Source organism: Echinops telfairi, unplaced genomic scaffold (genome assembly GCF_000313985.2).
Source record: "Echinops telfairi isolate 266 unplaced genomic scaffold, ASM31398v2 ScPeMD7_3533;HRSCAF=4204_0, whole genome shotgun sequence".
Taxonomy (NCBI): domain Eukaryota; kingdom Metazoa; phylum Chordata; class Mammalia; order Afrosoricida; family Tenrecidae; genus Echinops; species Echinops telfairi.
The window spans coordinates 80,795,816-80,810,438 of record NW_022107431.1 but is presented as its reverse complement, the minus strand read 5'-3'; positions in this window follow the sequence as shown (position 1 = coordinate 80,810,438).

Here is a 14,623-nt window from a genome sequence, read left to right as displayed (position 1 = left end):
GCAAATAATAATCAATTCATTTTAAAGGTTCTCAAGAGAAGGGAAAGGGAATGGGGAGGAATAAAAACTAGTGAAGCAAACTAAGTGACAGTGAATTCCTTTTGGACAAAATAGCGATCATGGGTGACACTAGTTATCTTGTGTTTGGAGGACAATTACACCCAGAAAACCCATTTTGAGACATGAACAAAATAAGGAGGTATTATAGCTTCCCTAAATAAGGTAATTTTTCCCTAAGCAATTTCCCGTTTTTTTTTTAACCATCTCCTAAAAGTATTTCTTCCTCTTTGTCCTAAGACACTTCTCAAAAACTCTTGTTCATATCAACACAGTGAAATTAAGCAGCCTAACTACAAATTAGAACAGTATAAAAAAGTCAATTCATAGCTCTAATCACTAGAAATATCAAATTGCCAAATAAAAATTCCAAATATTTTGCATATTTAAAACATTTTGCATAAAACTATTTTCATATTTTAAATTTTTTAATCTAAAATTCTTTAAATAAAAGCTCCTTAAATTTTATACAATAGTGAATTTAAGATGATACAGAACCATCTCAATTTTTGTAATAAAGGTAAAGTGTTTTCATTTATATCAGCTAGTTGAAATAGTTGGAGTATACCACATTGAAAAAATGTTAATGAGTTTTGTCTCAAATAGAAAACAATGATCATAGTCATTCGGAATCAGTTCAATTTATAAAACTCCATGAACCAGTGAATGTGCTAAACAACAGACAATGATACAAATGGGCAAAGTAGAAATACATAAAAACCAATAGCAGTAATAGATTGGTTTTTAATTATAAAATGTAACTAATAGTACTCAAATCTTTATAGATGGATACATGTCCATAAACCAAGGTTACGGATTTGAACTGTTGTAATTATTAGATGGTGTCACGTTAATTCCAGCTCATTGGGACCTATAGACAACAGAAGGAAATACTGCCCAGTCCTGTACCCTCCTCACATTGTTCCTATGTTTGAGCCCAGAGATGCAGCCACTCATGTAAATCAATTTTCTTGAAGGTCTCTCTCTTTTTGTTGCCCTGCTACATTACCAAGCACGATGTCCCCAGGAACTGGACTCTCTTGATATGTCTAAGGTAATTGGAACAAAGTCTTGCCATCCTTCCCTCTACACTGAATTTGGCTATACCTTTTTCCAAGACAGGTCTCTGTTCTTTTGGCAGTATACGGTACTTTCAATATTCTTTCCAACCCTATAGTTCAAATTTATCGATTCTTCTTCAGTTTTCCATATCCATGTCCAATGTTTACATGCATATCAGGTACTAATTGAAAAAACCATGGACAAGGGTCCCACCACTTTAAAGAGATCTTGGGCAGCACGTTTATTCAATGCAATACATCATTTGCTATCTTGAGTGCTGTTTCATAAGATTTAATCAAGGTATATGTATTTCAGTTCGTCATTTTTGGAATAAATTCAGTGTCTAACCTTTTCATGCAGGAGAGTTTTAAAAATGTCCGGAGGCCTTTAGCACACAGGAAATGAGGAGGACTGGGTTTTGTCCAGAAGCAAGTGAGCTGAGCACCACCATTATTTTCTTTCTCTAATGGGGTCCTTGACTCACTCTTCTAGGGGTTGCTTCTAAACCAGAAGAGTCTGATGTTATAAGTGCCATCCTAAGTAGAATTACATAATCTTCATTATTAAAAGGGGGTGGATCCTGGAAGCCTTATTTCCCCCATGTAATAGAAGGTGAAGACGGAAGTGCTATTATGGTCACTCAAATTGATTTTCACTAGAGTTGCCTCATTTCCTTTAAGTTCTATATCCCAGCCTCCTGACCACCACACTCGAGATAACAAAGAACCCTATAAAATGATACGTCACCTCATAAAACAAGCTTTCCACACACCTGTAACAGCCAATAGCTCTTTCACTTAATCATAAAAGTGATGAACTGAAAACCATTCTATTTTTGAATGTGTTTGGAGAAACAAATGAAGAAAAGTAGGAAATAGGATGAGATTGTGGAAAGCGTGACTAATTGCCTCTAAGAACTGCCTCCTTTGCCAAGAGACCAGAAGAACTGGGTGATACCAGCTATTATTACTGAACATTTTGATTAAAGACACCGTAACAGAATCCTGGTCTAAAGGGGAAACATTCAGACTAACATTTTAAATTTTCATGAACTCCAGAATTTCTGGACTCATGGTGATTGGGTGAACATCTGAAACCATTACCCTAAAACAAGCTTTAAACTTCATTATTTAAAAAATGTTATTGCAATTTGGGTGAAGGCTTACAGAACAAATAATTTTCCCTTCAATAATTAATTTTCTTTGTCATGACTCTAATTTTCACAATGTAATAGTATTATTCTACTTTCTCCCTATGTTTTCTATTGGCTTAGTGCAGTGGTTCTCAACCTGTGGATTGCGACACCTTTGGGGATCACAAGACCCTTTCACAGGGGTCGCCTGATTCATAACAGTAGCAAAATGACAGTGATGAAGTAGCAACAAAAATAATGTTATGATTGGGGGTGTCACCACCACATGAGGAACTGTATTAAAGGGTCATGGCATTAGGAAGGTTGAGAACCACTGGCTTAGTGGCAATCAGTGTGGCTGCTAATCACAAGTTCAGCAGTTTGAAACCACCAGTGGCTCGGAGGGAGAAAGATGAGGCTTTCCATTCCTTTAAAAGTGACCGTCTTGAAAGCCCCCAGGAGCAGTCCACCCTGTCGTAGAGGGACGCTGTGGGTCACCTTGGGCTTTGTTTCAGTGAGTTTCTTTTTCTCTTTCTCTTTCTCCTCCTGCCTGCTTTCTGATCCTTGTCCTTGGCAAATGCTATTTGTAATATCTCCAATAGCTGCATTCGCTGGGGTGTGCACACCTTCTTAGAATTATTGCTCACCATGTAGACTCAGCACATGTCTCCCTGGAACCGGAGGGGGCGAGTTCTTTTCTAGAACTAAAAGGCATTTAAGGGCCTTAGTTCTAGGGGTCTACTAGTCTCTGACCAGTAAGCCTGGTCTTTTGGTGTGATTTTGAGTTTTGTTCCACATTTTTCTTCCACTCTATCAAGGATCCTCTAATGTGATTTTAAACCAAAAAGTTTCTTAAAAGTAATCAATAGTTCAGTTTAGTAAAATGTATCTGCCTTGAGCATCAAACTGTTCTAAAGATTGATCTCTGAGAAGCAATATTGATAATACGAACTTGAAAGATGAGGTAGAAAGTTTATAGAGAGCGGAGTTTATTTTAATGAAGGAAGAGCAACTCAAAACAGGATGATGAGCAGTTTGCACTGCTCAAACAATGTAATGAATGTCATTAAGTTGCATCTATAGAAAGGGCTGGATTATGTGTACATTACTGTGCATATTCTAAACCACAATACAATAAATTTAGAAGACAAATAGATCTTAATAAATTGCAGAATATATATTGGTGTGATCTGAAGTAAGTTTAATAAATATTTTCTAGAGCTACATATAAAGGTAGTTTAAATTGCTCAGTTCTATACAACTTTTAAAGGTACCATAAGTTGTTTTCTTTAATTATTTAGTTATGCTGCTAGTAATTTCATTTAGTGATATATTTTTTCTTCATTTATAAGTTAATTTTCTATGAATAATGAATATTCTGCCCATTAATATAAACTGAGCTAAATATTCAGGTTCTAGAGATTTTGAATTTTATTGAAGGGCACTTGAGACATGCTGTAGTGGGTAGCATGATTTACCAATAGGAGTGTTTGATGGATAATACTTATCACATCACTTTTTATCTCCTGATTCTATATCCAGTAAGCACAATTGCCATCTGTTTCATTATCTCTGTTTTGATATCCATGCTAAGAATTTTTAAAATATTAAGGTTCAATGATATGAGAGCTACAGTCACAAAAACAAATATATACATGCATGCATACATACATACATAAATACAACCATTTAACAATTTTCAAGCTATATTACCTCTGTACAGGTCTGATTAAATACACTATTTAAATGTCTCTTATAGACATATATTTACTTTATCATAAAATGAGATATCATCTTTAGTGCAAGATCCCTATCAGAAATATATATATATAACATGGAGACATAGACCTCCAATAACAAATATTTCATACTATTATTAAGTTCCAGGTTTCAATTTTACATTAATAATATATATAATTAAAATAAATGTATTCGCTTCACAAAATTCTTTATTCAAATACCCTGAATAAGTGCTTGTGTCAGTAATATTTTGACAGTGCAAAACAGGCTTATTAAAGTAATGAGCATTTTAATTGTAATTTAAAAGATTATTATGTAATAGGTGTTATTCTATATTAGACATTAAATTAATTCTAAAGTCTCAGATGTATCAAAGTTCTGATACTCTGCCTAATTGGCAGTGCAATTTATTTTTGTTCCAATAGTAGATCTTCTCAAATGGTTATAGTTATTGCAATATATCCCGTTTATATTTTTTTCACATAAAATAATTCACTTACTTACTTGATAGATCACTTTAATTGATTAATAATAATAATAAGCTGTTATTGGTCTTCCTTTTATTTTTAAATAAATTTAACTGACTTGTAACGTTTCTATTTTTATCATTTTATTGGGAGCTCATACAACTCTTTTCACAATCCATACATATGTCAATTGTGTAAAGCACATTTGTACATTCATTGCCCTCATCATTCTCAAAGCATTTGCTTTCCATTTGGGCTCTTAAAATCTTTTTAACAGAAATAATTTTAAAATTGCACAAAGAATCTCTATATTCACCACACCTAATTTCTCTTGTCAAGCTCATTGACCTTAGTAGGTTCATTTGTTAGTTCCATTAATGACCAATATTAATACATTGATCTTAATTAGACTATAAAGTATTCAGTTATTCTTAGTTGTAAACTTAATGCTCTTTTATTGTTTCAGGATCCCATCCATGATGCCATATTCTACTTAGTCATTATATTTTTGAGTCTCTTAGATATTAAAATTAATCTGCTATCCGGCTTTGTGACACCTATGCTGATTTTGAACGGTACTGGTAAGCAGTTTGTCAAGTATTCCTACACGGAGGTTTGTTTTATTTTCTCATGGTTGGTCTATGGGTTGTTATTGTTGTTATTTATGCAGGGGAAGGGGGTGGTATTTCAAAGTTACCAAGCTAAAATACCATTTTCTTTAAAACATACCCAGGCCACAAAGTGTTAATGTGATTTATTGAAGGTGATGTTGAACTCTAGCATCTGTTTGAGGTAGGTTTTTCTTTAAATTTACTTTTCCCTCTAACTTCCCCACATATAATCCATTGAAAGGTACATGGAAGAATGTTCAACCACCTAAAAGGCATAATATTTAAGCAGACGGGGATACTATAAAATTTGTCCGTTCTTCCCTCCTTTAATTATGTAGTGATTTCCCCATTGATTTGTATCAACATACTTGTAGACTCATTTATTTTATATTTTGGATTATGATTCAACATCATTTTATGTATAGCTCAAAGGATAGAACTTGATGTTTTTATCAGTTGCTTCTGTATCCATTGGGCGTTGTACTAATCTTCTCTGTGTTTATAATATTTTGAGCATTTTTTTAACTTTCTGATATGACAAGTGGTCCAGACTTCACCTTGGATATCCTTGTTATAACCAATGATTTCTCTGCATAACGCCACTTCTTTTGACTGGAGGATCATCAGATAAAGCAGGATCTGGATTTTTAATATGCTCGTAGCTTCTTTAAGGTCTTTGCTTTTTGAAGGTTTTAGATGACAGTTTCCAAAGGTATTTAAGTCAGCGCTTTGCTCCCACCCATTAATAAGATTGTTTTATATATTTGCATATATTATATATAGTTATTATATACATTATATAGTTATATTATATATAGTTATTTTGTCACTCCAGAATCCATGGTGGGATCTTCTAACCATTTATTTTTTCTTAAATAATACATTTACTGAAATGAAAACTAAGTTTTTAGCTGCGAATTTGTATGTGTTATACAAATGTCATTTGTCTATCACTAAAATTTGCTGAAGTAAAAGAATAGTCCCACCTAAAACATTTCCCTCTTTTCACACTTTTTTTAGCTCTGAACCCTGAACCACTCACCTTTTTTCCATGTCTGTAATTTTACATTTCCAGAAGGTTTTAAAATTGGAATCCTGCAATACATAACTTTGCAAAGTGAATTATTTCACATCTTGTTGTTATTTGGTGCCATTGACTTGGCTGTGACCTATAGCAACCCTATTGCATACTAGAATGAAACACTGCACAGTCCTGTGCCTTCGTCACAATTGTGCCTTTGCCTAAGCCCATCAATGCAACCTCTGAGACCACCCCTCTCATTGAGGGCCTTCCTCTTTCTCGCCACCCTTCCGCTTTACCCACATGCTGTGCTTCCTCAGGGACTTGTCTCTCCTGATGACATGTCCAAAATATGGACGACAAAGTCATGGCATCCTTGACACTAAGCAGCACTCGGGTCATACGTCATCCAGTACAGATTGGTTTGTCCCTGTCGCAGTCCATAGGACTTGCAATATTCTTCTCCAGAAACACAATTCAAATGCATTAATTCATCTAGGGTCTTCCTTATCAATGTCTAACGTTCACATTCATACGCTGCAAGGGAGAATACCATAGTTTGAGTAAGGCACATCTCAGTCCTCAAAGTAACATCCTTGCTCTTCGATTCTCTAATGAGGTCTTGTACTACAGATTTGCCTACTGTCATATGTCTTTTGATTTCTTGATGGCTGCTTCCATGAGTATTGATTGTGGATGCAAACATAGCAAAATCCTTGACAACTTCAACCCTTTCTCCCTTCATCAAAAGGTGACTTATTGGTCCAGTTGTGAGGACTTTGGTCGTCCTTATATTGTATTGTAAGTCATACAGAAGGCTACAATCCTCCATCCTCCTGGGAAAGTATTGCAAGCCCTCTTCACTTTCAGCCAGCAGATTTGTGTCATCTGCATATAGTGGGTCGTTAATAAGCCATCAAGAAATCCTCATGCCACACTCTCCTCATGTAATATAAGTCAGCTCCTCTGACGATTTGCTCAGCATACAGATTGAACAAGGATGATGAGAAGACACAATCTTTCTTGATTTTAAACCATCCAGTGTCCCCTTGCTCTGTTCACAGTATTGCCTCAATTCACATACTCGTTTCTAATGAATACAACGAAGTGTTCTGGAATCCCCATTCTTCTCAAGGTTATTCACAGATTATTATGGTCCACACAGTTGAATGCCTTGGCATAGTCGATGAAACAACAGTAAACGTAGTCTGGTATTCTCTTCTTTGAATTCAGATCCACTTGATATCAGCAATGATACCCCTTGTTCCATGTCCCCTTATGAATCTGAACTGAACTTCTGGCAATTACCCAACAATGCACTGCTGCAATTATTGTTGGCTGATCTTAAGCAAAATTTTATTTGTGTGAAATATCAAGGCTATCATTCTATAGTTTAAGCATTCTGTTGGGTCATCTTTCTTTGGAATGGGCACAGATTGTAATCTCGTCTAGTCAGTTAGACTTAGTTGCTCTCTTCCAAATTTCTTAGCATATGTGAGTGAGTGCTTCCATTGCTTCTTCAGCTTTCCAAAACATTCCACTTAAAAGTTCACATTAAAAAAAAGAAAAAGGCAAAAAAAAAAGTACACATTTAAGATCAACTTATTAATTTTTCCTGATTACTAGACCTTTTGCACATGTATTTTATCCATAACCTATTGAAAGTCATTTTTCTTGTTTCTGGAAATCATAAATATATCTATTAGATATTTGTTTGCAAATTTTTGCATGAACATAAGTGCTCGAATTAGTTGGAAAAATACTTAGGAGCAAAATTACTCAAAACATTGTAAGAAAATATTGAGATTTATAAGAAATTGCCAAATTACTTTCCAAAGTCAATAGTATATTACCAGCAGCAACAACGGAGACCTCATATTGTTCCTTATCATTTCTACTCAGTGATGTCTTCCATTTGAATTAGGGTTTCAATTAGCATTTTAATAGTGATAAATAATATTGATTATCAGTTCTGCATATAGGTATTCTGATTATATATCCTTTGTTGTGAGGTAGCATCAGATTTGACAACTATTTTTATAGGGTTTGTTGTTTTGTTGTTACTGTGTTTTCAAAGCATTTGTTTTGTTTTAGCCTAGGGATGTTTTAATTTCCTTCTCAGTACTTAAGAATATTTTTACAGGATATAGAATTATTTTTTAAAATATATTACTAATTGCGAGTTAATAGTTACATCATTCCATAGTTCAATCACGTCAAGGAGTATTGTACAATTGTTATCACCATCAGTTTCCAATCATTCTTTTTCTTTCTGGATCCTTGACATCATCTCCCTTTTACCCGCCCCCCCCCCCACACACACACACACACACTCTCCCCACCACCACTGTAACCACCCCAAAACCCTTATTCCACTTGCTTTATCTTTAGATTCATCAGTCCTGGGGCTCATATACCGAAAAGCAGAAGAACATGTAACACAACTTCAAGATGGTGACCCCCAATGGCATTACACCTCGAGATACACCCTAATATGAATAAACAAAAATATAGAAAGGGTTGAAAACCAGATTAGGTCCAGCGTGCATCAAAGGGGGGACCACATACTAGTTTTAACTGTTCAAATCAGATCTATCCCTTTGATCTTCTATGCTGATCTCTCCAGTGCAGTCTGTTTAGTAACCACTTTCCTCCCGTCCCTCAACTGTGTGTAGAGGGAATTCACTAGAGGCTTATTTCCTATGTAGGTCCCACAAATGTATCTTGGGCTGCCACTGTCATCTCTAGCTTTCTGCAAACCAGATTCTCACAATTTAACCTTAGATACTAATGCCCACTTCGACTTCAGATTATATAATTTCCAGTCCTTTGGTGACTGATGATTGAGTGCTTCTTCCATGATAACAGAGTTGACATCTCACTTAGATGACTGCTTATTTGGAGAAAAGCCTTTAAGACCCCAGATGTTATTTTAGCTGATAGTAAGCCACCATCTAATTTCTTTGCCCCATTTTGCTAGAGCACCCGGGTCTTCTGTGTTCCCTTCCTGAAGGTGAATATGCAGTAGGGTCATGAAGTAGGAACCCACTCTTTTCCAGGTAGAGCTAACATTTAGTGCAAGTCCAAAAATCATTCCTGGACCCATGTTTGTTCATTTGTTTTATGCGCTTTTGGCTCCTTCCAAAAGCTCCTTGTTAATTTATAGTAGAAATTCATATCTATCATCCCCCTTGGGGCATAAGAATCTTCTGATAATATTGTCTTTGATTAGACCCTGGCACTAATTTTTTAAAGCCCTGTTGAGAGTGGGATATTGGGCCAATGTAGGCTAACTCCATATTGAAGTACCGGAATTATTCACTTATACAGAATCAATACTTTTGTGACTGGATGCTATTTACACAAACGATGAGTTAATTGTTGGGAAATTTTACAATAATAATCATCGAGAATGTCCCTTACAGATTTGCTGGAATAACACATATCTGAATACAGCATCTAGGGCATTGAAGCAGCAAGACTATTCTTGTCCGCCACCAGCAGTTCAATACTCTTGGTGCAGCTGCCCCTGCTGCCTCAGACCATGAACTGTTTGCTCAGTTTGCTAAATCATTACCAATCATGGGTCACAGGTTTCATTAAAAGCCAAAATTCAAAAGTCCATGATTTTTGCAGTGGAGAGGCATCTGAATTAGGGAGCACACACCCAACCTTCATTCAGGGAGATAACAAGTCTGCTTTAGCTTTCATTTATGAGGCGTCTACAACTCAGATAGAAGTGAGAGATTGTTCATAAGACTGCCATAGATTTCAAAGTCATTATAAAAGCCCAGGGTAATTGAGTCCATTCCAACTACTAGTTACCCTGCAGTAAGTTTCTAAATGTGTAAAGCTTTATAGGAGATAGCCCAAATTTACCGCACAACAGAGCTGGTGGGTTTAAATGACCACGCTGCAGTTAACAGTCCAACACATGCTATTTCACAGGTTTCATTGCTAAACGTTTTGTTTAGCCTGTTGTCATCAACTGCTCCCTGCCGCCTCAACAGGGCACATCACTAAACAGCTGCTTTACTTGTTCTTCAAACATGGCCCCAATTTTCAAGACAAGGTCATTCTATACATTGATAGAAAAATGTACAAATAATGATGCAAGTAAAAATTAGCAATCTACAGATTAGATGACGTTAACTGTGATTTCCATACTTAAGCCTAACAGGAAAAATAAGATATTTAATTAGAGATTTAAAATTTATTTATCCTTCTATAAATTTAAAAAGCCTGAAAAATCTAAACCAAAAGTAACATAATGTGTGTTGGTACTTAAAATATTTCTTTCTACTTGTAAGAGAGTGATAGCTGATATGAGAGGTTCAAATCGTTACTATAGATAATTAGATGGGCAAGATGTTATTCCTAGTTTGGAAAATATCTGAAAATATTATGAAAAAATACTGAGTGATGAGAGTCTGATGACTCATTATCAGAAATAGGGATCAGAGGAACAATTGCAGGACAAAAGACGCTATCTGGAAGCTTTATGTTAGTATTTAATGTACCAGAACTAGACAAGTTAATACAAACCAAGTAATGAACTACTATTATACTTTGTTATAATTTTTTATATTCATTTCGATTTTTCTTGTTTCATAATATCCATCGCAAGTACTACAATTAATTAAAAAATAAAATTTGGGTCAAATGTATGATTAGTTCACCAATTTTACTGATGTCAATGTATTAGATGTCTTTATCATGAGAAGTTAAAAATGAATGGCATGCCTTCCATATCTGAAATAACCTTAAATCAATTTTATTTTAAAATTAAGGTTGGAAAATTAGCGGATTCCGGGAACCCAAGAGGCAAGCGAATTTTGGGAATAATGAGGGCAACAAATGTATAGATGTGCTTTACACAATTGATCTATGTATTGTGATGAATTGTATGAGGCCCAACAAATTGATTTAAAAAAAAAAGCAAAAAAAAAAAAAGAAGTTTCAGAGTTAAAAAAAAAAAAATTAAGGTTGGAAGTATTTAGCCCAAAGTTCATTATAAATGCTTTTTAATTAATGTCCTTTGGTTTTTCTGTTCTTCCTATTCATGTATGAACAAAAGGAAAGGGTAGTATGATGCATCATATACTGATATTTTAAGTCTCATGTTACTCTTCTTTTCTCTTAATATATTTTACCATTTATAGGGAGGGTGATATTCATATAGGAGGTTTGCATGTATGGATGACAGGGAAATTCTTCATGTACTTAGCTATAAAATCGTTTGAAAGCACATTGCGCAAATAAAGCTGCATTACCCTTTTAGCCCAAAGATAGTCAGATGCTAAAGAGCCTTTTGCAGAGTTCTCCCTCAGAGATGCATAAAGAGGCCCTGGTGGCTGTGAGAGTGAGGCACTGAACATTACCTTCAGGATGAGCCTTTCACACCCACCCGATGTTCCTCAGGATAAAGAGGAGACTCGCTGCTGTGAAGGAGCCGGCCACAGAAACCATTGACATGGCAGGTGTAAGTCCGAGTCAACTTGATGGCAATGGGTTTGAAAAGATTCACCAGAGTTTCAATGACAATCTTCATCGTTATACCCCTAATAAATCTAAATGTTGTAGAGAAAGTGCTTTTATTGAAAGCCATAATATGTAAGTCATAGTGTGAAGTCAAGCAGCATATTTTTATTTTAGAAAATATTTTAGGTGCTAAAATCACAATGTACAGAAAATATAATTTCTATTATTTGAAAGAAATTGGTCAGTTTTTTTCACACATATATAGTAAAATTTTCATTAATAAAATGGTTTATATCATTAAAAATTAGATTTGGATAAAGTTTGTATGCAAATGAAATTATTTTGTCTTTCTTTTGGCTGCTTTTAATGCAGAAATACTTTTATCACACATAACTTTAGAACCTTGTACCTATATAAACACCATACTTAAAAAAACAGACTATATGGATAGTATCTTATATCCTTTAAATTTTTTGTCATTCGGAATGATATAATTAGTATATTAGGTGCCAGAAATATATAAAAACTCCCTTTTTTTAACTTGTAAAAAATATTTAACAAATAAAATTGTATTGAATGCTATATTTTATAAGTTTTACTATATTCATGATGTTACTTACCAAAATATTTGTTTGTTTTCCCTTGAACCATATACGGAAAATCCTTATAAACAATAGTTTATAACAGTGGAAAATGTTATAAATGTTGGGAAAATGTTATAAACCGTGCAAAACTGCTATAGTACTTCTGTGCATAATTCAAATTGTGCTCACCAATTAATAAAATTAATTATTATCATTTTTATTAACAGTGATATAGTAGAAAGACCTGTGCTGGGAAAGTTATTAAATCAGAGATTAAGCAACTGAGTTTATAACTTGGTTGATTGGTTTTCAATGAACATAACAATCAGAATAATTATTAAGATTGAAAATTACTAGCAAGGTACAAATAGACATATTTTGAACATTTATCAATGGAGAAAAATATATGATATGCTTAAATAGTTGACTAAAGATGAAAAATAGTTATCAGAAAATCAGTTTAGTTATTAGGGAAATGTGTTCAGGACAATCCAACTCATTGAAGTTTACTGATTTATTATTCCCTTTTATATCAAGAAATGGAATAAAATCAATCATCTCAAGGAAAGATGGGTGAAACAGGAAAGAAAAGAGTTTCAATAATTCCACTGAAGGCTATCCATCGGTTCTCTCTCACTCTCCTGAATGAGAACACCTGAGGAAAAACCCTGGGCACCCGCAGTACAAGAATGAGGTTGACCGAAGCGTCAGGTGCTAAAATTGAATGGTGATCATTCACTACAGTAAGATTATAAAAAAGAGATGATTGGAAAACATCCACGATGAAGGTATACTTGCTAACTTTATCTTTCGATAAGTACAGGAAAGAGAGGGAATAGGTGTAGGTCTATATAGGTAATTTATAACATTTTTAAATGTATGTAAACAATGTATTCTAGAATGTGAGAATTATGTGTAGAGATACAGAAAATCACATAAAGCCCACGTTCCAAGCACTAGACAACAAAAAATTGTTGAGATATTTCATTCTAATATGCTTAGGTTGCTGTTGTCAGCTGCAATTGAGTTGACCCTTGGGGATGCAAGCACAATAAACTGACTGCTGCCCTGAGTTCCTGTGCTCCCTACAGCATTAGAAGATTGAGCTAAAAGGATGCTTACGGTTTTAAGGATGCTTACGGTTTTAGGGAAAAGATCATAAGACCATTCTTCCTAGTGTGTCCTTGCCTGGAAACTGTCAAAATTTATTCAGCATTATAGCAATACATAAGTTCATGTAATACAATTTTTTTTTTTTACTTACTCAATGGTTGGTTAATTCACATCATCTTCCAAGGGTTCTCAAAAATCTATAGCTGTACTGATGACAAGTAATTACAGTGGTATCAAGAATATCTTATTAAATTAATTCTTGATACTGAATATCAACACTGTATTTGCAGGTGATATGCATTTGGTATGTTTATAAGGAGAATCAACCAAGTCACAGTACTTCTTTTATTCTTGGTATATATAGAGACATATAAAGACAAAGACAAAGACATAATATGAAACCTATAAATGTATGCACATAGATCTATTTCCCCAGCCTCATATATAAACATATTTACATATGTACATGCCTTTATTTAGACCTCTATGAATGCCCTTTGCCTCCTATCTCTTTCCTCCATTTCCTTTGACTTTCCCTCTTGTTCCACTATCATGCTCAGTCTTCATTTGAGTTTCAGTAATTCCTCTTAGTTACATTACCCTTTATCACACCCTACCAGGCCTCCTACACCCTCCTCTCCACCTATTTGGATCACTTGTTGTTCCCTTGTCCCTGGGTTTGTTAACACTACTACCTTTCCCTCCACCTCCCCCTCTCCCATGTCCCCCCGGAACTGTTAGTCCCGTTGTTTTCTCCTCCAGATGGTTCATCCAGGCAATCTTATTTAGACAGACCTGTGGCGATAATAACATGCACAAAAACAAGCCAAAGCAAAACCAAGCAACAATATACAACAAAACAACAACAACAAACCAATGACAAAAATATGGAACAAGAAAGAAAAACTTGTAGTTAGTTCAAGGACTATTTGTTGGCCTCTAGGAGTGTTTTCCAGTCCAATCTGTTGAGGCAACAAGCCCTGGTCCCAAAGTCTATTTTTGGTATTCCCTAGGGACTTTGTTGCTCTGTTCCCTGTTGTTCTGTTGCACCCCCTTAGGGTTATGCCTCGGTGTGGTGGTATCAGATCAGGTAGAATTTCCACACCTGTGTCTCCAGTGTTGTCCCCTGTAGGGCTATGTATCAGTGAGGGATGTAGTCTCAAACCTATATAAGTTTAGTATTAAGGTAGCAGATGGACATTGGGCCTCCACTCAAGTACTCCCCTCAATGCAAGAATACTTTGCTCTATTAAACTGGCACTCTATGATGCTCACATTCCTGACACATCGCTAAAGACAAAGTGGGTGAATAAGCAAATGTGGTGAAGAAAGCTGATGGTGCCTGGCTATCAAAA